General features: G+C 39.7%; 1 protein-coding gene across 1 annotated transcript in view; it reads right to left on the bottom strand.

The window, feature by feature from the left end:
* Nucleotides 1–24,952, bottom strand: part of cntnap2a (contactin associated protein 2a) — a 351,965-nt gene that overhangs the window by 282,184 nt on the left and 44,829 nt on the right. The window lies entirely within an intron of this gene.

The following is a 24,952-nucleotide window of genomic DNA, read 5'->3' as shown; positions in this document are numbered from 1 at the left end:
AACTCTCTTTAGATGGGGGCTGAACATCCCAGATACACTTTCCAACCCTAATTTCAGGCCTATGCGCTCTCTCATCTTGACCTCTGTGCTCTGGTAAGAATCTAAAAACACTGACAAAATTTGTTTGATACACAGGATGTAGAGGTTACTTCAGCTTCCTTTATGACTGTATCGATGCCATATTCTATAAAATGGTGTTCTCGAGAACCGCTTTATCGTCATGCCCCCTTTGAGAAGCCTCAACCCTTATTTTTAAGGGAGTGTCCAAATGTCCAAGTGCAGCAAGTTATGGTAGAAAGGAGATATTAATAAAGGAAATTTTCACAATAGAAACACTGTACTGTGGTGTCCTGGAGCAAACTAACTAGGGTATTGTATACTATGGCTGAGCATATGTTTTGGCCTCCTTGTAGGATGGTCAAAGAAAAGTCACCTTTGAACAGAACCAATAAAGTTTCACAAAACACCAATTACTGCAGGATGGTACAGTGTGGCACCAACAAAGAAACCCTGCAAAGTTTGTTTTTTCTTTTAACCTTGTAAATTTTTTGAAAATTCATTCACACTTGTAATCAGTCCTTGGTTAAATGTAACAACACTCAAAGTGTAGAGCAATTAAAAGCAAGATTTTCATTTATTTTTGAGAGACAGTACACAGAAAAACTTTCCCACATCCAGTATAATAAGAACCCGTGACCTCTTGCTTTAGACTTAACTCCTGCCTCAGGACATAAAATCTTGCAAAATTACCACCACTCAACAGCTGATTAAGACTGAATAGCAAAGCGAATGCTATTTTCAGGTTAATCTACTGACAAGGTTCAAAGCTCTAACTGTGCCAATTAGACTTGGTCTTCCTTCCCATGTTCAAGCACCTTTAAGGCCAGCGGGTGCTCATCAACCCTCCCCCCTGCTGTGAATGTGTTGCTGTGAAGACCTTGGGTTACAGGAAGTAAGGGATGATGCAAGCCCCCTGCAAATGGATACTAAGAATCCTGAGTGACTTCTGGTGAAGAAAGGGTAATGCTCTTTGAAAACCGCATATGTGCATGTACCTGTAAGTGTGTGGTGGTGGGTGTGTGTAGGTGTGTTGAGGTGTGAGAGGGCATCGGTGGGGAAGGGAACGCTGAGCACAGTGGATGACTGGGGAAGGCGTGTGAGAGAGAATCACATGGCAAGACGAAGAAAAAGTGAGATACAAACAGAGAGAAACAAGCTCACCAAGCAGGGAAACTGGAGAGTCAAAGTAAGGTAGACAGTCCTTCTTTCAAACATGACACCTTTAAACGACTCACAACCCTCCTTCCACCTTTATCTCCATCATCTCTTTAATCTCTAGGCCTCTTTCTCTGCCTCTTATTCAATCTCTCCATCTGTCCATCTCTATCTCTTTATCTCTCTTTACGTCTTAATGTCTCTCTCTTCCATCTTTCAGTGTGTCTTTCTCCATCTCTGTTTCAATCTTCACATCTGTTCTCTTCCCTGAACCAATTAAATGCTGTTTGCAATTATCCTCTTCACTTTGCATCTCCTGGTCTCAGAGAGCCTAGTTTGTGTGTGCATGTGTTTGTGGCTCTTGGGGCAAAAGGTGCTCTTATTTTCATCCATAAATTTAGCTGTTTTCTTTTGCACTCTCTTGGAGTTGTCACCGTTTGCACACATACACACACACATGCAGAGGTACAAGCACACATGCTAGGAGTCTGTACACATTCACTGAGGGGGGGCAGTTTTTTGTGTTCAAAGGAACACCTCTGTCAATTTTCAGGGCTTTACTCCTCCTGAGAACATTTTATTGTTATTGAATGCAGAAGTGAAAGTGGCAGCCTTGACTGTGGATATAAATAATGTACATAACTCCTGCTGTAACAATGCTCAGAATACCATCTTCCACAATGGTCCATTAGAGACAAAGGTGTGGGTAGGGTATATTATCCTTGTGTGTGAGATGTTGCAGGTGTTTAAGCCATATAAAAAACACTAGCTGTTGTGGCTCTTTTCTGCAGAACACACCTCAGTCTGTCTCATGAAACTTCACAGCAGAATACCACACTGTGATGTTGATCACATATCCAGGCCGCTGTGTGATGTGCATTTTAAATGAGCACCACTGTAACTACTTCTGTGTCAACGTCGTGCTGCTTTGGAATGCTGCACATCCACTCAGAGCCCCTTTGGGAAGAATGAGGAAATGCAGAAAATGGAGAGAGGAAGAAAAATGAATGAAGATGGAGTGGAGGTGTGAGAATGTAATTATGAGAGAAAGGGTGACAGGGGCGGGATAAGAGAGAGACTGAATGAGCCTTTAGTGAACAACCAATGAGCTCTCCATGGTGCTGAACTCACAAATGACTCACGCAGCAGAGACTCTCCATTGTCATGCATGTTCTCAGTAGGAGCAGCTGTAGATGCTTCGATAACAAAGATGCAGTAACAATAGAAGTAGTAGAAGTAGAAGAAGCATCATGATAACAACAAAGCAATATTATAAGTATAGTTAGTAGTAGCGGAGGTAGTTAATTATACATGAAGAGTGCTGCCTGTTGTGGCAACAATGACAGTGGTAGTTTCAGTGGAAATAATACCAATAAGCTGTGTAGTGCTGAAACAATATGTTGATCGACAGAAAAATAATTGGCAGCAATTTTCAGAGCAGTTATTTTCCAAGCAAAAATGCTAAACATTTTATGACTTCAACTATTCAACTGTGAGAAATTGCTAGTAAATTAAAGACATCACCTTGGACCTTTTGAGCAATGATAACAGGTATTTCACAATATTTCATTTTTTACTTTATTAATTAAGAAAACAATTGTGGATTGCAACCCTGAAGCTATGTGGAGTGATAGCTCTTGGTTTTACATAGTCTCTCTCTGTAGTGCTAGAAATCTCTGATTTAATAAAATCATTGCTCCTTATTTTTTTTTACTAGTTCACAGTGGAGGACATAGTCCAATCATAGTCATACAGTCAAAACCATTAGTGTTCACTTACACAGCATAAGCAGTCAAAAAATATCTAATACAAAATGCAAAGTCTGTGTTCCAGTTGGACAATGTGATTCTGATCAATAGATATTATCATCTCGAAAACCTAGATGTGCCAACAATGTTTGTTAATTGATGTAGAAAAGTCAAAATGTAGGTTCTGTGATATATTTACTGTACCTTGAGACAATACAGTGGTACAGCAGTTAAGACTTAACTTAGTTAAACACTGCAAAAGTTACAACTTATTTAATCTGTCAACATTTGTCAGAGCCGACTTATTTGTTGGTGGGTGTATTCCATGTGGTATAGTGATATAATCTGTATGTTGTATAATGTCATTAGATCAGAATACTCCAGACATGATGATGGTGATGTTATTGTTAGGTTATTATGACAGAAATATGGAGAGGTATCCACTGAGAATCAAGAAGAAAGGCTGTTTAAAGCAGACATGTTGACAAAGGATTTCTCAGAATCTCTTCTTCTTCTCTACCCACTCATTCATTTGGTTTGCATTATGTCTTATCCACTCACCTAATTTTTTTCTGATCTCTCTTTTCTCTCCATTCTTTATCTCCTTCTCTTACTTTCTAACCCATTTATGTCTCACTGTCTGTTTTCACTTTTTTTTTGTTTCTGTTCACTCTCACTCGGAAGCAGACCGTATTCACCAAAAAGTGATGAAGTCTAGACAGTAGTAATGAGATCCCTGTGACTCATTTCATCTAAATAGGGCACGTCCTGAGATCCCTCCGCTTCTGTGTGTGTACAGACACACATCTGCATGCTGCATAAATGTGTGTATGCATCTGTATGTCAGACTGTAGCTAATGTGCATACTGTAAGGGTGTGTGTGAGTGTGTGCGGCTGAGAGTGTGTTGGTTTAAAAGGAGAGGTGGTAAGCAGAGAGTCCCTGGGAGAGCTGGGGAGGGTATCCAAGCAGCAAATTAAAACTGGCCTTTTTCACTTTTAACTGTCCATCATGAAGGATGGATTTAGAAAAACCTCACCCATTTAAAGAACTGGAGAGGAAACAGACACAGACACACCCACATGCATGATGTCATACAGTTTAAAAAGTAGACCCCCTCCCACCACCACCTCCCAAGCACATACACATAGTCACAATTTCTCTCACATCATTAAGCACTGAGCATTATCAATATCCAATCTCAGCCCCATGTAATTAGTCTATATAGATTATTTATTGAACACAATCAGGCGGCAATATCTCAAAAACTGACATCAGCGATAAAGTTATTTCTGCTGATCAAACATCTGCTGATGTGAACCACTGTAGACAATGGCAGCTTTCTAACGATGTGTGAGCACTACGCAGTTTCTGGCAGAGCTCCTAAATAAATTCAATGTAATGTTGCATTTGTAAGGGAGAAATCTACAAGGGGCGAGTTTCTAGAAGTACTTCTGTTCCGGTCTTTAGAGACTGATTTTTCCTCTGTGCTGAAAGTCTGCCAGACTGTGTCTCAAAAACCATATATTTGGTAAGTTAGCATTGTTCCACTATATTCAGGCTGGATGGGTTCATTGCAAATACCTCCTAACAATAACAACCTGCAATCAGTATGAATATGTAAATTTTAAGTAGATTTAAGAAGGATTTTTTTATATTTACATGTCGTGTTTCCTGGATGTTCCATAACCCATCATGACTTATTATTCAATAATAAAAATGTAAACAACCTTTTCAAAATCATAAAATTGCAAAAATAGTGGCCTAACGCACACCTACTGCAACTGACCATGCTGCAATGCATATTAAGTTAGAGTTAGATTTAGCAGAAGAGAAAATGAAAAATTATATCAGATACATATCAGATATACCAGAGACCATTAAACCTTAGTATAGTAAGAATTTAGGTTTTACAAGGAAACAATTATAATATCAACATTTAGTTAATGTTCTTTTAAATCAGTTTCCTGTCAAGAGTGGACCTGCAGTGTAATTTCTTTACCATTTAGTTTAGTTTAGTTTTATTACAGTGTTCCTTTTTCTACCGTATTTCCCATTTGTATGTAACAGCTGTAGCCAGGAAACATATTAGTTAATTCTTCTGCACAGTTTGCAGGATATTGTATGTATCATGTATCATCCTGTGTCTGTATAACTTTGTGTAAATGTGAGGAGATGACAGCACAATCTCTCTTGTGAATACCAGGTCCTCTCTACCAATCATCATCCCTTAGCTTCAGGCAATACAAATTAATCTTGCAGTGTTCATCATAATAATAGTGAAAAAAAATTAAAATCCTACCAAAAAGCCACCAGAAAAAAAAAAAGTCTAAATTATCAAAATTCCCTCAAGCTGTTTCGGGAAAGGTCTCACATTATTACAACACTGTCATGTGATGCAACTGATACAGAATCGATCAGTAATAGTATAATGTTAATTAATTCGAGAATGTTAATTCACGTATTTGCTGGTGTGTAGTTTAAAGGAAATGAAACCGTTTCACTGGAGTTTCTGCAGAGATAAATAGCGCTTGATGTTTTACACCTACAGTAAATTGAACGTATATATAAATATAAAACCTCCACCACTTCTGTTCTACTGCATCTTTGTGTTAGTTCCCAGAACTTATGCAGTGTTAGAGAGTCGCTGCTGAGGTGGAAGTTTCCAGTCGAAGTGTACTTGCTTTTCATTCAGTGTATTACCTCTTTTATAATGAGGCACACAGCTAAAAAAGATAGTTTGACAGAGGGGAGCAAATGCAGCCTCCCATGAGCATTACATTTCACTCCTAAGTTTACCGGTGCTCCAAAGGAGGCAGCCTTGGCAATACCCACCGTTCTCTTTCTCTTGCACCTTTCCAAACCTTTTAGAATTAATGATCATACTATCATCGGTCACTGCATTACTAGGAACTCCGTCATAACAATATTGTGATTGCACAAAATTTCTTGCAATTTTGCACTTTCAGTGACAATAAATAGATTCCCTTCTATAATATGCTTGAGTGCAATGACAATGGCAGCCACTCCTCCCCATGTCACACCCTCCCTTTTTCCTCATCTTTCATCATTCTGTACCACCAGTAGTGGCTCAATTATATAGTGACCACAATAGACCATGAATACCAATTTGAGGGGAGATGACGGGAGGGTGAGGGTGGCTGGGTGTGGATGTGGGGGTTAGAATTCCTGCTAGCCAGCAAAATTGAGAACGACAGAAGCTTGGCCTGGTTTCCCCTCTCTGGCGCCGCTGTAATTCACCTTGCGTCACCTCTATCTCATCCTACACTACGCTGCACTTCAATCTGCCAGTATGGCTCTCCCTCATCTTCCACGCTTTCTCTCTGTCTTTCTCACCTTCCCCCCTCAGCCTCCTTCCCCACCCTAAATCTCATATTAGTCATTCAAATGTAAATGATGCTTAAAATAATTATCTGACCTGTTGCCATCAGGTGGAATGAGGATGCAATCTGTGCAGGCGGATTCTGGAGTGCCCCTTTGCATTCCCAGTGTGGGTATTAGTTTGTGTATGATTGTGTCTATGTGTGATCTAATCTAAATTCCCTGCGAGGTTATGGTTTGTGTTGTGTGTTTACTGTGTTTATGTATATGGTCTCTCAAGACACCAGAGTTTCTCACTCCCCCTCTCTCTCTCTATGTCTCTCTGTCTCTTTCTCTCACAGTCACACATTCAGTTGGTTGCTCCACTTTCTATCCTTCCTCCCCCATCAGCCTTCTCTCTATCTCTCTATCCCTCTATCTGTGGGAGGGATGAGGTGACCATCTGTTGTTCAGAAAGAGCTTGAAAGGGATTGAGGGGAAAGAGAGAGAGTCAGACAGAATGGGGGAGAGCAAGCAGTGCTGTGATATTGTAATTGCAGTCAAAGTAGAATTGAACTGAGGGGAAAAGAGAGGAGATATGTGTGGTGATAGTGTCACTGCAGTCGCAGGTAGAGAGGGATTAACAGAGAGTGAACGAAAGCCTGAGTAAAAAACAGAGGGAGGGAGAGGTGATATGATATTGTCATTGCAGTAAGGCAGGCAGTGGCAGGCCCTTAGTCTTTGATTTATGTCTCCTTTGCAGTTTGTGTGTGTGTGTGTGTGTGTGTGTGTGTGTGTGTGTGTGTGTGATTTATTGTTCGTTAACGCTGAGGAATTAAACCTTGTATCCCACTGAGCTGCGCACATCAATTACCAACCCAACAAACGGCCAGGCCTCGCCTCAGTTCACCTTTAATGAGAAGAGGTGGCAAGTGACACACACACACACACACACACACACACACACACACACACACACACACACACACACACACAACGATAGAGACTCATGCGCATACACACAAACACCGAAGCCCCCAAGCTCTCACTACTTTATAAACATTTATATGCAATACGTGAAAACTTACACGCAGGTGTGAGTGCACAGTTCTCTTGGCAACACGTACATTATGAGACCACTGAACTTTAATTGAACTTTACTTAAGGCTTTTATCATGAGGAGAGGGGCATGTGTGCATCTTGACCTCCAGGTGAACTTCATATAGTGGCTCCCACTCTAAATAAACAATATTAAATTAACCAATATTGAATATCCTTCAATAAGACTTTGATTTCAAATAGGGTAGTTTAAGGGTCTATCTGAGAGCCAATTAAACACATATAACAAGGTAATCTAATGAAATGTTATAAGCATAATGCTATTATCTCATTTGCATCAATAATAGCACCACAGGTTTCAGACAGTTTAGTGACCATATGCAAAACAGGATCCGGAGCACAAACTGTGATGGATATAATTTGTGCTTTGATACCCTGTCAATTGAATTTGACTTCGGGTAATTTGTTTTTGAATGGAGAAAATAATATTAGAGGTGTTTCTGAACATGAAATGACAAAGTCAATGAGAATGAAGGAGGAGATACAGGTTCCATCCCTGAGGGAGACTTTTGTCCAGTATGGGAAATGAAATGTTTGCCTTTGTAGTTAAAGATAAGATTTCTGGCTGAGATAGATGTGTTTGCCCTACACTTTGGAGAGAGTAACACTTTGCTACAGTGGTTGCCACTGTGAGAGAGAAGTCAAATTACATACAACGAATAAACACTACACTATGAGGGTAAAGTGAAAGTGCTCATTAGAGAGGACATGCAGGGCTAAAAAAGCATTGTCTTCCTTTGATTTTCCTTCCTTTTTTTTTTTAATGGGACAACAGTTGAAAATACATTTGTGTTGACATTCTTGTTAGAAATATATGCAAAGCAGTTTTTTTTTTAGTGAATACTTATTCATCTTTGGGATGAGGAGGGATTTTCTACCCTAATTTGTCAGGAGAAAAGAGTGCTTTGCATAAATCTGAATAAAAACCTCTAATGTTGTTTTTCATTATTATTACTGTTTTCTCTATTTAATTTATTGAGTCACTGTTCATCTTGGTGCAGCCTTTGACATGCCCTTTTTTAAGTGGAATGACCAGAGACTACCATGGTTACATTAAACCCTGGGAAATGATGTGACTTATCATTAGAGGTGTTAGACTGTTTGACAGAGGAATGACTCAGCAATCCCTCCTCCCTCTGTAAACCCTTTCCATCTCTACTTGCGGCATTTATTTTTCATTATGTCTAAACATGTCTGGCCAGATGTATCCTAGATAAGTGAGCAGGGCATTACGACAGCAGGGATATAGGTCACTAAGCCTGGAAAACGTTGCTTAACAGACTTGTTGAGTGGGAAATGAAAGACAAAGAGGGGAAAAGAGAGGGAAAGCGGGGAAGAAGAAAAAGAAAAAGAGACAAACAAGAGCTATGTAATGAAAAATGTAGGAGGAGTAATAGAAGTACTGTGTGTAAGACAGAGGGCAGAGGGATGTGAAGTTGAGAGGGAGTGATAGGAGGGAAGGAAAAAGCAAAGAGAGATATAGTAGAAGATAGCGAAGAACCTGCAGAATGAGAATCTGCTACTATTTCTTCTCTCCCTCTTTCATTCCCTATTTTTGTGTCCTTCTCTCTCAGTCTCTCAGCCCCCTCTCCAAGGCAGCTAATTACATGTATGACTTTTCAGACTAAGTTGTGGAGAAACACTGCATCTGCGTAAGTGTTGAGAGCTCACTGGTATGTTTGCTTCTTTTTGTACCTCACAAATAGGCATAAGAGAGCTGAGAACACATTAACACTTTCACGCAAACTTCCATGCTCCGTGCTCGTACACAAAGAGTGAAACAAACAGCCACACTCTTGCACAATTGAGGAGAGGAGACAGAAGAAAAGAGAGTGCATGACACAAAGCGAGAAGTGAAGGAAGGAATAAACAAAAAAAAAGGCTGTAGAGAAACCACTGTAGTGAAAAATAAAAGAATTTTAAGGTGGAATTTATGGCCAAATGAGTCACGGTCACGACAGCCCGTAAAATTTGAATGAAGTGGTGTAAAAGTGGAATTTATAATGATACAATCATGAGAATTAATAAATCAGAATTTTTGCCTGTTCAATTGTGGTGGGAATGAGGTCTGAAATTGCCAGAGCTGGGATGAAACACAAGGGGATAATAATTCAATATGAATCCATTCTATTTGTGTATTATGGTAGTTGTTGTGATAGCTCTTCTCTGTGCATTCATTTGTGTGTACATGTGCCCTTGTATTTCTACCTCTGTGAGGACCATGTTGAATTTTAGATGTGAGAACATTTTGGAAAGTGAGGACATTTTGGTTGGTTCTCATTTCTTCAGAAGGTTGTGAAAGTTCATTTTTTGCTGGGAAATAGGTTTCAAATTACATCCTATTTTTGTTTGATTAGTCTTTATTCTTGTAAAATTGACTGATTACCTTTAGTGTCCTTCACCTTTCAGGAAAGTTTGCTGTGCTATTATCTAAATAACACATCATGTCATTTGAGACATACCTCCAGTGGTTGTTTTTAGAGCTGCTATGGCTGAGGGTATCAGGCATTTTACTGAGTCGGGTCCTGTTGCACCTCAGGGTTCTGTACCTCCGTCCGGAGGGCAGAACAGTGAATTGGCAGTTGAGTGGGTTCTTGTGATATTGCATTTACGATGCGTGTGATGGCCTTGCGGACCTGCTACAGACCTGCTTTCAAACCTCCAACTCTCCACCACCTCTTCCACTGTCCGTCCCCTGGAGAACAGCTGTGGCCAAGCTTTTGTCCTGATGACTTTGTCACATGTCATACCTTTTCTCTTGCCTGGTTTTCCAAGCTCTACATATTGCCCTGTATCTTTCATAATAAAGCAAAGCCCACCAAATTACACATATCTTGAGCCATTAATCATGAGCTGGTCCTGCTGTGTGCTGAAATAGTTTATGTTCTTGGCATGACATGGTGCCAGTGTGAAGCTGGGCAAACTAATGGAGTAGGCAGGACAAATCCTCAGGGTAAAACTGTCAGATGGCACTGTGGACTGCAGCTGACAGTCTCTGAGCAAAGATTTCGAGACAGCAATACACACACACACACAATTACACAGAGCCAGATAATGCATTCTCCTCAGATGGCCAACTCTGATGTCAACTCTATGACAATAAATGGACAGAATTCACAGCCATCCATTCGCATTTACAGTATTCTCTAGGCTGAGATAGTATCCTGCTTAACAGCTATCTGAGTGCCCACACAAAACAAATGCAAATGCACATTAAACACAAAGACACATACAGACATGTGTGAACGTACATGGACATACACAAGCTCTATCTGTTGTGTTCCCAAAAGCACTTAAAACATGCATTTGTAGTGGCTGCCATGTTAAATTCTATTGAAATTCCAGACTCCGGTTGGAGTTTGACACCTAACACTATGTACACATGCATGTGCTGTGAGACAGATGGGAGGAATATACACAAACTTGGCTAAGATATATGGCACAGCTGTATATAGAGATGGACACATGCCAAACAAAATAACACATTGCCTTTATGAGTTAACGATTTCTGAATATTATATATTAACTGCTAGGCATGTAGAGCTACTGTATGTGTATTTAAAGAAATAAAATCATTTGCAGACTTGAGTTTATAGAGTTAATAGCTACGGAATGATTGGATTACACTTTAGAGGTAGTGCCGACATGTATCTTTGAGAAGGTTTAAGCAGAAGTGGAGAAGACATTATTTGAAAGTGTTTTATTGATTATATAAGTTTGCATGTGTTTTCTCTATAGTTCATGTCTTGCCTGAAGCAGTGAGTGAAGACAGAACTGACTGGCTCCTGTTGGGCCTCCTACTCTCCCTCTCCTGGACAAATGTACATGGTGGAGGTAGCTTCACTTTGACATTCATAAAGCAAGTTTACACCGACTGCCAGTCAAGTTGGTGCACACTATCCAAAGAGGCATACAATGAAACAAGGTCATATATATGACTGTCTTACATGAGTCAGTGAGGAGGTTGCAGTGGATACAGGCCATTTCAATACTTGAAAGATGGTACAAACTGCCTATCATGCTGAATAATCATTATTACTTTATCATGAGTCTAGAATCAATCTCCTGACACTGATTATTTCACAGCCATGTGAACTCTATAGATTTACAGGGCCATGACTGCAATGCAAACAATCTCAGTTTTTGCTAATGTGAAGTATGCAACAGGCTGACAAATCTGAAAGCAGCCAAGTGTATGATTTAGCAATTTACAAGGAGAATTGGTAAGTGGAAATTAAAAAAAATAACTGATGGAATAATGCTAACAAAAACAAGGCTAACTAATTGTAGGACTCTTTCCTCTGTGGGTGGCTCAACTGGTTATCCTGGAAATTATGTTGCTGTGTGGTGTTTTGAAATCTTGCTCCATGTGACCCGTGTTAACTTTGAGCACCTGCACCTCTAAAGGTCACTGCACAGCCCTGGTCTGTCACACCAGAGAACAGGGTTCGCATCCAGAGTCCCATCTGTGGTTAGCTTTATGGCAACAAAAACACTTTGGTTAGGAAAAGATTGTGTTTTTTTTGTTACATTTAAATGAACTGAAGTCACTGTGAACTTTTTTCTGTATTAAATCAGATTACCATGATCTTTCCCTAATCTTAACCAACAGCTGTGAATGCTTAAACATAACCATAAAAAAGACTAGTAAAGCCGTAGTCACCACAAGTGGATATTGTACCGCAAGATCAGACATTCTAGTGAAAAACTAATATGCTGTCTGTGAACATTTTATTGACATGTTCAGTATCGAGACTAAATTGTCAAACGCATAAATTATCCTCAGAAGTGTTAATGGAAAAATAATCTGGGTGCAATTACATTTCCTGCAAAATGTATTTGCCTTTGCAGTTGAATTGTAGAGAAACTTAATTTTTAAGAGAAAGGTTTTGTACAGAGACGATACATTTTACCAAAGGTTTGTCAGTATGGCGAGAGCTTTCACCTATCATCATTTAATACGAAGTGGAAACACTCTAGAGTATATTAGTGATTAATTAAAGGAAAACATGCTCTTGAATCTGAATGCATTCGCCTCTTTGCCTCTTCACAATTTAGATGTCAATATTGGAAATAGCTTTGGTGCTTAAAGAGCATTTCAAATCCATTTAAAGTGTTTACTAAAATTTTGAACCTCAATATTCGTCCCGTGTTTTTGTCAAAACTGAATCTAATTTGTGACATTTAAGAAAAGGTCTTTCATTATTACCCGTTGATCACAATCTTATTTTTTACGGCAGTGCTTCTGTTTGTGTGTATGTATGCTGCATGATGATGAATGGATGTGTGAGGGAAATGTGCTAATATTCACCAGGCATTATCGGAAAGTTATCCACCCCTCTGACCATTTTTATCTTCTTCTAGATTCTGTCTCTCTCTTGCCTGGGATGGAATCAAGCCCATAACCAACATCAAATGAGGTCTGTATGGAGATATTTGTAAATGCGAATTCACTTGAAATCTGAAAAGTCAAGGACATGTTTTTCCAAATAGCTTGTAAACCAGATTCCGGAAGGTGAGGAAAACAACAAGAGTGAAAGCCCACTATATGCAGTTGTGCTGATTTGATTGTTTTACAGATTCTCTTTGACACTGACAAATAATATCACTTAAAGTTCAAGTTCACAATGTGTCCATGTAGCACTCTGACCAAGACAGACCCACATTGAACAATGCCCATCACCTTGAAAATAACTGATTATTTGAGAGCTTGCCATGCCTGTAGCAAGACATTGCGAGACATCATTGCCTTTCACAGATCACAAGATAAGGCCCACCATGTGACAGTCCCATAACTATGAATCAATCTGGGCAAGATGGGAATTGTATTGATTGATGTTGCCTGCATGTCAGATGGTGGGAGATTGGAGCAGTGTGAATGAGTGTTTGTCAAATCTAACAGAGGAATCAAGAGAGGGAGAGCTCAACAAGAAGACACTTAATGAGATGAAAAATTATATTTGAGAGACATTTTGGCAAACAGTCCATGAATGGAGCCAATCCTGGCACACGACTGTAGGAGGGTGTCTGAGTGTGCCTCAGTCGGGGTTCTTGAGTCATCAAGACTCCTTGCTGGGGCGTGTGGAGCTGGGGTTCTGCGGTGCTGCCATGCTACATAAGCAACACAGAGAAAGAGGAAAAAGAGCAAGCTTACGAATGGAAAGTGGCATGACAGTGAAACTCAGGCGATGATTGGATGGGTGAGATGAACTGGGAGGTAGGAAGTGAGAGTGAGACTGGACTAGAGTGAACAGCATGAATGGAGACTTGACTCTGTCTCATCCTTGAGCATCCATAAAAAAGAATCCTTAAAAGACAAAATGAATGAGCACAGAATTGAAAAGCATGCTTGAGTGAAAAAGCAAAAGCAGATGTAAAACCAGACAAACAAGTCATGTAACGTCTCATCAGATAAATGTGAATGGAGAGAGAGAACGGCTGTGAATAGGTTGTAGAGAGAAAACAGAGCTAGAGAGAGCACGATGAATTGGAAAAACAACAGGGTGTCCTGGGGTTTGACCCAAACATATATCTACTGTACCTAAGTTAATCAACACAAACACGTACACACATGCCCAATCCCAGAATCCCAGAGATGTTGTGATTGAGGTGGCTGTTTTCCATCATTCCTCAACAGCTCTATTTGGGTCTTCATTTTGATCACTCCTGCAGCCGGTTGGCACACATGAAAGGTGCCACACTGAGCCAAATTGGCAAAGGATGCTTTAGTTTTGCTATATTGTTTTTATTTTATTATTATTCTTATGAAAAAGCCCCATCAAGTTGTGTGTCTTACTTGTGCAGCTGTTTTCTTTGGCTTCAGTTTACACGATACTGTATAGTATAGGAGATTTTTTTTGTACGATGGATAATCTCTGAGGTATATGATTCTGTAAATTGTCTTGTATGAGCCCTCAGTGAAAGCAGAGTATCCAAATGCAATGTTCTTCAATTTGTTAAAATTTCAAGACATTAAATTTTAATTGCCTTGAAGAGTGAACTGTCTCTAATTCACTGTGGTATTATTCCTAAACACTGCTGAACTCCCAGCGCCCCAAACCCAATCAGGATTCATTGTATTCCGTGAAAAGAGCGTGTGCTATAGCAGCTGTGCATTGTAGGCATACTGCAGGCATTTATTAAAATCTTCACTTCAGGATATTATGGCCAGGCTGTGCACAGACTGGTCTTATCACCGTTCAGATCTACAGGTCTAGAGAGACTCTACGTTAAGTACAAAAACAGCCAAAAGATAAACCAAACAACCAAAGCAAAGGCACAAAGTTTTGCTAATATTTGTTGTTATAATTAGGAGGTTTTCGCTGACACAGATCTCTGCTGTGTTAATTGTGCAAATCCTACAACCTGCCTATTCATTCCAAAAAATAGCCATGATATCTTGCACCTGTTAAACTATGAACAACAAACCCAAAGAATTAATGTTTCCACACACATTCTCAGTATGCTCCTGACCATTAACTGGCTCTCTCACTCACACACACAACCACATCAAGCCACTCTACTGGCAATAAGTGATGGGAATAAATTCAACCGATCAACAAATGCTGTACAATTAACTGTCAAGATGAGAGCTTTCAATTTAACAAAACAATCAAGTATAATTATTTCTCTCTGGCTTACTCAGTGCTGCAACTGCAACATTTGTTTAGAAGTATTAATGTCGTTGCTTGAAAAAACATTCCCCTCATAGTCATTCATACAGAATCATAGGTTAATATCCAGAGTAATTAAAAATAGTTTCCAGATTTTTCTCTTTGTATGGAGACACAATAACAGAAATTTGATTAGATAACAAATCACAATTATGACCGCTTAATGGAACAGGGCAGGCCTCTCGGAAAGTATAAACATAAGACTTGCATTAAATCAAATATATTCCAATTGATAATAAAAGTCAAAGGTGCAAAATATTGCATTTTATTTTGCACCTTTGAGGCTATTGGGAAAGCAGCCAAGATCTTTTGACCTGAGGGGATTCAAAAGCGAGCTCTGGCTATAATGAGGAAATTTTCTCTGTTGTAACCTTAATTTATTCCAGCTTGGATAAGGGCAAAGTGTTAAAGTTCAAAGAGTTTATTTCTCTAAATAAAGCCACATTAGCAAAACCGCAAACAGCTAATAGCCTATAGTCCAGTGATAAAAGCTGCGAATAACCTTTGGCCTGCCTGATAAAAGCTATCAATCCCATGAGATCTATGGTGCCACTTAAATGATGAAAAGTTAAATGACAGGAAAAGGGAAACAGACAAAAGGGGGAAAAAAAGACTTAGACTATATCAGAGAGAGAGGGAGAACTTTTCATGACAAAACAAGCCACTATTAGGAAAGATGAAAGATTTGTCTTAATTGACTCTATTCATAACAGTCAAAGTAGGGATATTGCAGCCTCTGTAATCCCTGGCACTGTGAATTCTTTCATAATCACACAGTGGATTCTTGTACTTCTCTGCAGCACACTGTTTCCCTTTGAAAGCAATTGAACATTTTTCCTTTCCTTTTTCTACATTAAAAGTTGTTTGAAATAATAATATTAATTTCAGTAGAACATTTTTAAAGGGGTAAAAAAAGAAGGAAGTTGCAAATGCATGTGATGGAAAAGTCTCTCTGTTCTTTATTAGGGTTTATTGAATTCCAGCACTGCAGAGCACAAGGAAAAAGTATGTATATATCTACACTGTCACACAGATCAGCACTGGCAGACCACACACTCACACACAGACACACAGCTACATTAATCAGCACTGTGGTATAAATATTGTTCCTAGGGACAGGCTGGTTATCACTTTGCAAAAGCCATTCCTGCTTTTGCCAAAGTCAGTGTTTTGCCAAAAATTCAATTTAGTCTGGAATCAATGAACATTTGGAAGTAGGGTGAGGGAGAAGTGTAACAGTGTGTGTTAGCCCCTATCAGCCAATTCAAAGCCAAAGCAAAATTAGTCTCTCTGGTGGGTGTTCTGTTCTTTCTTTATGGAGCCAAGCAGATTTCAGCATCATTTTTGATAAATCCTGTGTATGAATTAGTCACTTATAAAAGCTAGTAATCTGTACTTTTGAATAATAACTTACATTAATTCTATTTTATTTACTTATTCCGTTTTTGTACCACGATATTTCTCTGATTGCATTATAATCAATTTCAATTGGATAAATTGGCACATCAACAGCTTTAACTGTTTAATTTTATACTGGAAATAAAGGAAAACAAAAAGATCATGGCAGTGGTATATTTGATTAAAAATAGTCACAAATATAGAAAAGTTGTCTGGGTGTATCACAAAAGTAAAAATACATTTTTACTTCTACCAAACATTGTTTACATTTTCATGGTTTTCAGCATAGCATAAGGAGACAAAGAAAGCGTGTATCTGGCAGCGCTGGCAACACCCCCCACCCCCAATCACACACAAAAACACACACAAAAGGGAATTGTGAAGGACCAAAGGCAAAAGAACTCTCAAAGAACAGACTTCAATGCCCCCTTTGCACCAAACATCATACCTCTCTCTTTCTCTTCAAAATAGCTCTCACTGTTTTCTCCAAAGTACAGGTCTCACCTGTTTTTCACACTGTCGACCATCCAACACCCACTCCACTTCTGCATGGTCTTTCATCACGGCCCCTTTCTCTCTCCAAATGGGTCTCTCTCTATTTTGCCTCACCTCCCTCATTCCCTAACGTTAAACTGATCTGCCATTGTGCTCTCTAAACAAAGCATTGCCCCTTTTCTGATCTATTCTTCAGCCTCTTCCTTCAACAACACTCACACTGTGCTGATTTTTCCCTGCTGACTCCACCGTCAGAGCTTAGATTGGACTGCCGATGATATTCACTAAATTTCACTGCACTCCTCAGTGATCATGCTGGGACCACAATGGAAGTACAAGACCGTATGCAGTGGACCTTTTACACATTTCACTCAGTTATAAATGACTCCTCTGTTTCTCTAATCACTAATACCCCATTTTGTGTCACTCTTGCTGCAACTAACACTACGTCAACACTACTGCAGTGGTGTATAAGAAACTACATTATTACATAAAAACATTGATACCTTGCATGGAAGTAACAAGTAAAAGTGAAACCTTGCTAATTAACAATTGGATGTTCTGCAAAGCCTTTGCTGTAAAATACTACTAATAATAATAATAATGATAATGATAATAATAAAAACATCTTAAATCACTGTAAGGCATTTTATCAGAGTACAACATGAGTTTAACATATTTGCAACTGTCACACTTGTCAGTGGATACAGGACTTCAGTTGAACACTCCTGCAGGTTCTGAGATTTCTTGTTTTAAAAAGTTATGCTAAAAACACTTCCACACCATCCACCCTCTCTCTCACATACAGTACACACACACACACACACACACACACACACACACACACACACACACACACACACACACACACACACACACACACACACATTGGTCTTTCTATAGTTGTGAGGACACTTGTTGACATAATGCATTCCCTAGCTCCTTATCCTAACCTATATTTACCTTTACCTTAACCACACACACACACACACACACACACACACACACACACACACACATAGTGTGTATACATGCAGGCAGCTGCATTATTATTGTAAGTTGCTGTTTTTTCCTAGATCTTCAACAACAATGACTACTTCTATTGCTAGTATTGCTGCTGATGACACATTATCTAGGTTACCATATCAGTAACCTGGTATTCTATAGATTGTGTATCCGACTGCTCTCACTGTGTTTAAAAGCACAAGACTGACAGCAGGCTGCCAACAGTAAAGTATTTTCTGTAATTTGAGGTGAGTGTTTCCTCCCAACAGCTTCTCATCATTCTTTATTACACAGCAAAAGAAACCCGAGGCGTTAAAGCACACACTCACAAGATCAGTGTCAGAGTCCTAAGAAGCACAATGTTTGGTGCTGCCAGAGGTAAAAAATCATGATTATCCAATGAAAGTTATGTGATAAGTTGTGTTTCTCACTGTAAAGGTTTACAGTGAGAAACACAAAGTGGAATAAAGATGTTCATAGACAGCTGGTGATTCTGTTTAAGGCTCAAGTGTTTGGCTTTGCCCAAGTGGGCTCTTTATCCTTTGCTCTCCAGTTTCCTCTCCTCTTTCTTCAGTTTTATCATCTCCAACCATCAGGCCCCAGAGCTTAGCAAAGCAAAGCTTCAATTTAGACAACAAAGAGATTAAACTGTTCTATCTATCTATCTATCTATCTATCTATCTATCTATCTATCTATCTATCTATCTATCTATCTATCTATCTATCTATCTATCTATCTATCTATCACTAACACACTGGATTATAGTGTGGATGTGTGGATGTACAGTAAATGCATACAAATACCTATGTGCTGTCATAACACTAATATAAAACATTTGCTCAAATTACCGTTTAACACAGCAGCTGCTCTCTAAGAGGCTGACACACAACCACACACACATACCGAAATGTGTACGGTCAATACTCCCATAGTAAAACCTGCTCACTCACACTCTCACAAGCACACACAAAAAGTATGGAAGTATATAGCGCATGGCTGCTCGAGCAAATAAACACCAAAAACAAAAGAAAGCTGAAGAAAACACTGGAGGGAAGAGGGAACGGAGGAGGAGGTGAGGAAATAGGTAGACCCTGGGAATATGAGACTAAAACTGTAGCCAACAAAGACAAATAACACAAAAGAAAGACTTGTAAAGGTCAGAAAAGGACAGTACAACAAAGAAGCAATCCAGCTGCTTTTTCAGCTGTTACCTGTGTCGGAAAAAAAATTATTATTTTTGGACACGTTGATGTATCAGTGTTTAGGCTGCCATACCAAGCAGTAGAGTGCAAAAGGAATATATAGCTTACTGTGACTGACAATATAAGACTGCTGAAATGACAGAAGCATTGTGTTTCAATCTAGGAAAAAATGAAGAAATCTTTTCTCCATCTTCATCTAGCTTTACGTCTTTCCATCTTTTGCAAATTTCTTTATTTTTATATCTTGTGCTTCTTTTACTTGTTTCTTCGCCTCCTCGTCTCCATCACACACACGCACACACACACGCACGCACTGAATGCATTATCTGCCAATTTCCCAATACACGGTGTGGCATGTATAAGCTGAGTCAGCAGGGCCCTGCATTTGAATGGCTTTCTGATTTCTGCTACGGTGGCAGTCATCCCATGAGAATCTGGTGTGAATGTGTGTGTGAATGCTCGCTCACAAGCTTGTGTGTGTAAAGTGGTTGGAGATAAAGCTATGAGTCATACTAAATAAGACTCTCAAAAATCACTGTCCTTTCTTTTCCTTGTTGAGTTTGGAAGCACAAAAGAACCCTGGGCAGGAGCAGCCTAGAGGCGAATAAAGAAAGAAAAACAACACAATTGTTTAAGAGTTCTTTGAATTGTGGATTACACAGCTGATGCCCCACACATGCAGTTGTAAAGAAGGAAACTTTCAGCACCACACTTAAGCTACTTTCTGCATCCACGTGCATTCAAAGCTCTGTGTGATGGACATGTCTCCATCAGAAGGGTGTACCCGAGGCTCTGTGCAGACTTCCTTGTACTCCAAGCAGACTACAAAGTATAATAAGAACAATTATGCGTCTGCAGTGTCTGTAAGGGAGTATAAATGAGGACTTAAAGGTGAACTTCCAACAGCTTTCCAGCGATGGCAGGTTTGATTTTGGTTATGGACAGGGCTGGACTGGTAATCTGTCATGCCGGGCATTTGCCCAGTGCACCAACTCACCTTTTAATATTTCTTTGAAAAAAAAAAAAAAAACACCCCTCCACACAAACAATTTAACTGGCACAGCGGCCCATTGGTTCATTTTTTCTTATGACACCAGACTGGCCCATTCACATCTCCTACTGCGCTGGCCCCACCCTTCCCTTTCTGTCCTCTCTGTGTCCCGTGTCAAACGGCACTCAGAGCGACACATCTGTGGACGAATGAAGGAGACGTTCAAAATGGACAGGCAGCAAAATAAAAAGCGGAAGAAGTGAGGTGTGGAGAAGTTGCGACCGTGAAAAATAAAACATTTACATGCAGACTTCGCCAAATGTGTCAAAATGACACATATGTTTTCTTCAGGGACTGCAACAGGATCAACTTCTATGGCATCTTTCGGCGCCATCGGGACTGTAAAGGGGGTGTGGTGGGTGGTGTTTTCATTTGATTGACAGGGGGCGGGTCCGGGTCAAAATTGCCTTTTTGTCCCAGTCCAGCCCTGGCTATGGATACAATAAATCCTTGAAAATAAGGGTAGTTTTCAATTAAATTATTATTGTGTATTAAATTATTGTAGTAATGGGGGAAGCTGAATGTATTAACTGAATTTCAGCTACATGCAGAAGCTGACACATAAATTGAAAATAAGGTAAACACCTCAAAGTATTTGTTAAAAGAATAAGAAAGCAGTTGGTCAAGTTAATTTCAAACTAACAATTAAATGGAGTAAAAAGAAATGCAATGTTTTTATGCTGTAATGCCATGGAGGTATTACAAAAAAAGAGAACTGGTTTCTGGCTTCCAAGATTATACCATTTCCACACTTGCTCACTTAATTTGTCAGTTGATTATATAAAGAGTAATTTCTGAATGTCTGAGAGTTCTTTTGCACAGAAAGTCTTTTTGAATCCTGTCGGTTCACACAACCTGCAACATGACTGTGGCCACTATACAAATGTTGATGCTTTTCCTGGGGACTCATGTGACGCCCAAACATGCACACACACACACACACACACACACACACACACACACACACACACACACACACACACACACAAACACACACACAAACAAGGATGTTGTGCCTCATTTCTTTTTCATATATAATGCATCAATTGAAGGTGTGGCTGCATGAAGAGCAATGATATGTACTGTATGTCCACACATACATACACATCCACACCAGCACTTAAACTCCAGCCACATAAAGTTGCAGTTTGTAATGTAAATCTGACCTTGCTGCAGAGTCTCAGCAGAAAGAACGTACACATTTGAAAATCAAACACTGACACCAACTTTAATCTGCTCCATTTAATCTGGAACATTTTCTGCTTCATGTGAATCTGCTCACAGGAGGGAAGAGAGAGACGCAGAGAAAAAGAGTGAGAGAAGGACAAACGTAAGGGAATGCATGCAAATGTGCTGAGTGAATTCACATTTTCAGTATAAACACTCAGTTTCCCATTAAGGTACGGCAGTGAAGAAAGCAAAAGCAGAAGAGCTGGAGAGAGGAAGAACACAGAGAAAAAGAAATACAGTATAGAGAGCAAGAGGAGATATGTGGTGGCTGTAGTAGTTCTTGTTGACAGAACTCTGTTCTCCTAAGCCAAGATCTAAATCATTCCCACATAAACACCTCCAGGTTAGAGGGATTTATTCAAGATGTATTTCTTTCATATATACATTTTACCCAATCCTTTTCTCTGTTATCTTTCTGTGGCTGTATTTTTCTTTCCCTTTCTGTCTGTCTGTTGTCCCTCTCTCTCAACACCCACACAGTCTCTTTACTTTCCTCCAGTCCTATGTATCCCCGCCGTTGTTTCTGTGTCATTGCAATTACATGAAATGCCGGAGAGACAGAGAGACAACAGCTTCAGAGTGAAGCCTCAAGCAAACACGCCTCCCACATAAAATTGGTCCTGGGTTCACGTGTAAAACCTTTAGGTCAGAGGGAATGCACTCATAGTTCATTCTGAACATTTGTCCGAGCCCTGTCCACTTGTTGATTCTACACCTCTGCCATCTGTCTTTCTCACTGGCTACATCTTTCTCTTCTTCTGTCTCCCAACTCTTTCGTCTTTAGTTCTTCCACTTCTTTGTCTCAGTCATTTCCTTTCATCCGCTCTGTATTTTAGACACAAAAGCATTTGAAATGGACAACTATTAAAGGCATCATCAGTGGGCAATTTTTATTTCCAGCAATTATCACCTGCAGTATTTTTCCTTCATACTCTTGCTTCTTTGAGACATTCTGCTACCCACATTGATTTTGTCATATTCTGCTGATTCTAGATTTCTGCTGAAGTCATCATTGCTAGTAAAGTAAATGTTATCTAAAATGATGCCTGTGTATGCATCCAGATGGCCTTCAGGTTTTCCTCAGTTTGCTTCCTCTTTACCCTTTCCTCATCTCCTCATCCTTTCCTTTCTTTTCACCTTTTTGTGTAGGCCTTTTCTTCTCTATGCCCATTACATTGATGATAAGACACTGTTTTTCCATCTTTTGCAGCTTACATTCCCCACTTCTCACAAAAAGGCTGGTTATGACAAGAAGCCAGTGAAGTAAGTTATTTAATAAATGAAAGAACGACAAAAAAAGCTACAATTCAGGTGAATTCACATAAATACACTTCACCCTCAGTGTGCTGTTCGAGGACACACACAAATACAAACATGCCCACAAGATGTTCAGTGGGTACCTCATGTGCAGCGTGGCCGTCCCAATTCAGGGCAAACCTCAGCATTGGTGTCTCTACAGAGGAAGGGTTTACAGATTGAGTTAATGTCTAATCCGGCTCCAAGAAACCACTGCTAATATTTTACATGTTGACATGGTGCCACAAACATCTCTCCTTCCCTCCTTCTCTCATGCTGTTCTCCATGTGTACATCCCCTGCCATTCCCCGTTGCTGTCCCTGTTCCCATATCTCCATATCACATCATAGTTAGTCAACATGCTTGACTCACAGCAGCAGAGTCAGACAAGCTTAGACTGACTAAAAAAAGGAGGGGCCAAAATATTATGTATGGGTTGTCTCTGTAACCACTATAAGACATAACCTACTGATACATGAACAAATCTAGTCCTTTTGTTGCCTCAGTGTCCTGCACGTCATTATTTGAGCTGAATTATCCATTCATTCTGTATCCATGGGTTAACATTATAACCTGCTGATTCAATTTTTGTGTTACAGGCAATGACTGTGCTAATGGAAAAAGTCATTAACAAGTTGTATAAGATTTCAAAATAACATTTCTATGCAGTAAAAAGTAAGTGAAAGGTAATTCATTCTTTTTGCTCTGTAAGCACTTCTCTATGCTTGTTTCAGTTGATGCTATTTAATGCCACTGAAGATTATACACATCAAATGTGAATTAGAAGAGCCAATATGCAATGCAACACAAGCTCCAGGTATCAAACAACCAGCTAATGAGCTAAGAGCACTATTTTTAAGTCTGTTGAAAAAGTATGGCGATACAGTACACTAATGATCCCAGTTTAACCTCACTGGTTTGTTTGTTGGCGTAGAAGACCAGATGAGATTGACTCATCGTCAGTGCTGAAGGCGTTTTTCTGCCGCCCACAGGTGATAATTAACATTTCATTTGAAACTGAACTTTACAGTTTATATTCTGAAAGCTTTCTTGATTTGACTGTCATTCATCATGTCACCAAATCCACAAAAACACATAATGATGAAGATTATCTGTCTTTCTCTCCTCCCACCTCACTCTCACCTTCTCTCAAGTGTAGCATGCACTGTCTTGCTGTCAAGCTCCCCTCTCTGCCTCCCTGTCTGATTTTTCTCTGCAAATTCGACTCCTCTTTTAAATTCAGCCCATTTCCAAATAGCACATTTGCCTTTCTGAGGTTAAAACCTTTTGGCCTTTTGCTCACTAGCCTCTGAGGTTCAAAACTGCTTGTCTAGACAGTTGAAATTTGAACCCTGAACTGTGACACGGCACAGCTTGAGCTGGACTTAGGTCAAATGCATTCAACATTCGCTTTGACCAATTAAACATTCTGTTGGTGAGTGCTGTGGATAATAGGGCTTTGTGCACACGTACACAAAATTTGCTGAGTCACATTTAAAATTCACAGCACATGCACATTAATGGCCCTGCTCGGGATACGTGCACACATGCACACATACTGTACGTACACACTCTCTTCTGTACAGTGTATACTAGATTGTCTGCTGTAACCATACAGCTTTTAATTTTCATGCATGTTTTTCGCACATGTGTGGACTGTGTGTGCATATGTATCATTGTGCATTGTGTGTTTGCATAGATGTGAAAGGGAGATACTGGATAATACATTATCCTGATTGTTGAAGCATGCAGTCACGCCCTAGAGGTAAAGTATAGACTATTCTCCCATTGATCTTCACTTCACAAATTTCTGAGAGATCTGTTCTGGTATACCCACACAAAGAGAGAGACAGATGGGAAACCACAAAGTGCATAGCAAGTATATTATACAGCATGATAATGATGATAATACTTAATACTTTAAATGTACCAAGGTTAGGACAGAGCTCCTGTTATCTGGGAGCAAAGATGCGGTAGTTAGTAAGGTGGTTCCAAACCCAATCAAGGGGAGAAAGTGGAATCCAACAATCGCAGTGCAGGAGGCAGAAGCAACGCTTAGGCATACAGAGATTGTGGGTAATGTCCAAATAGGCCGGGGAGGCTTGGGGCTTGGCCCAAGCAAACCGGTGTGGAGTAGAGCAGCTCCCAAGGAGAAGAGAAAGCTAGTCGTGGAGCAGGTTCGTAGACAGGAGGAATTATT

The sequence above is a fragment of the Seriola aureovittata genome, chromosome 20 (genome assembly GCF_021018895.1).
Source record: "Seriola aureovittata isolate HTS-2021-v1 ecotype China chromosome 20, ASM2101889v1, whole genome shotgun sequence".
In the NCBI taxonomy this organism is placed as follows: domain Eukaryota; kingdom Metazoa; phylum Chordata; class Actinopteri; order Carangiformes; family Carangidae; genus Seriola; species Seriola aureovittata.
The sequence above is the reverse complement of the archived record's forward strand: the minus strand, read 5'-3'. Positions and strand labels throughout refer to the sequence as shown.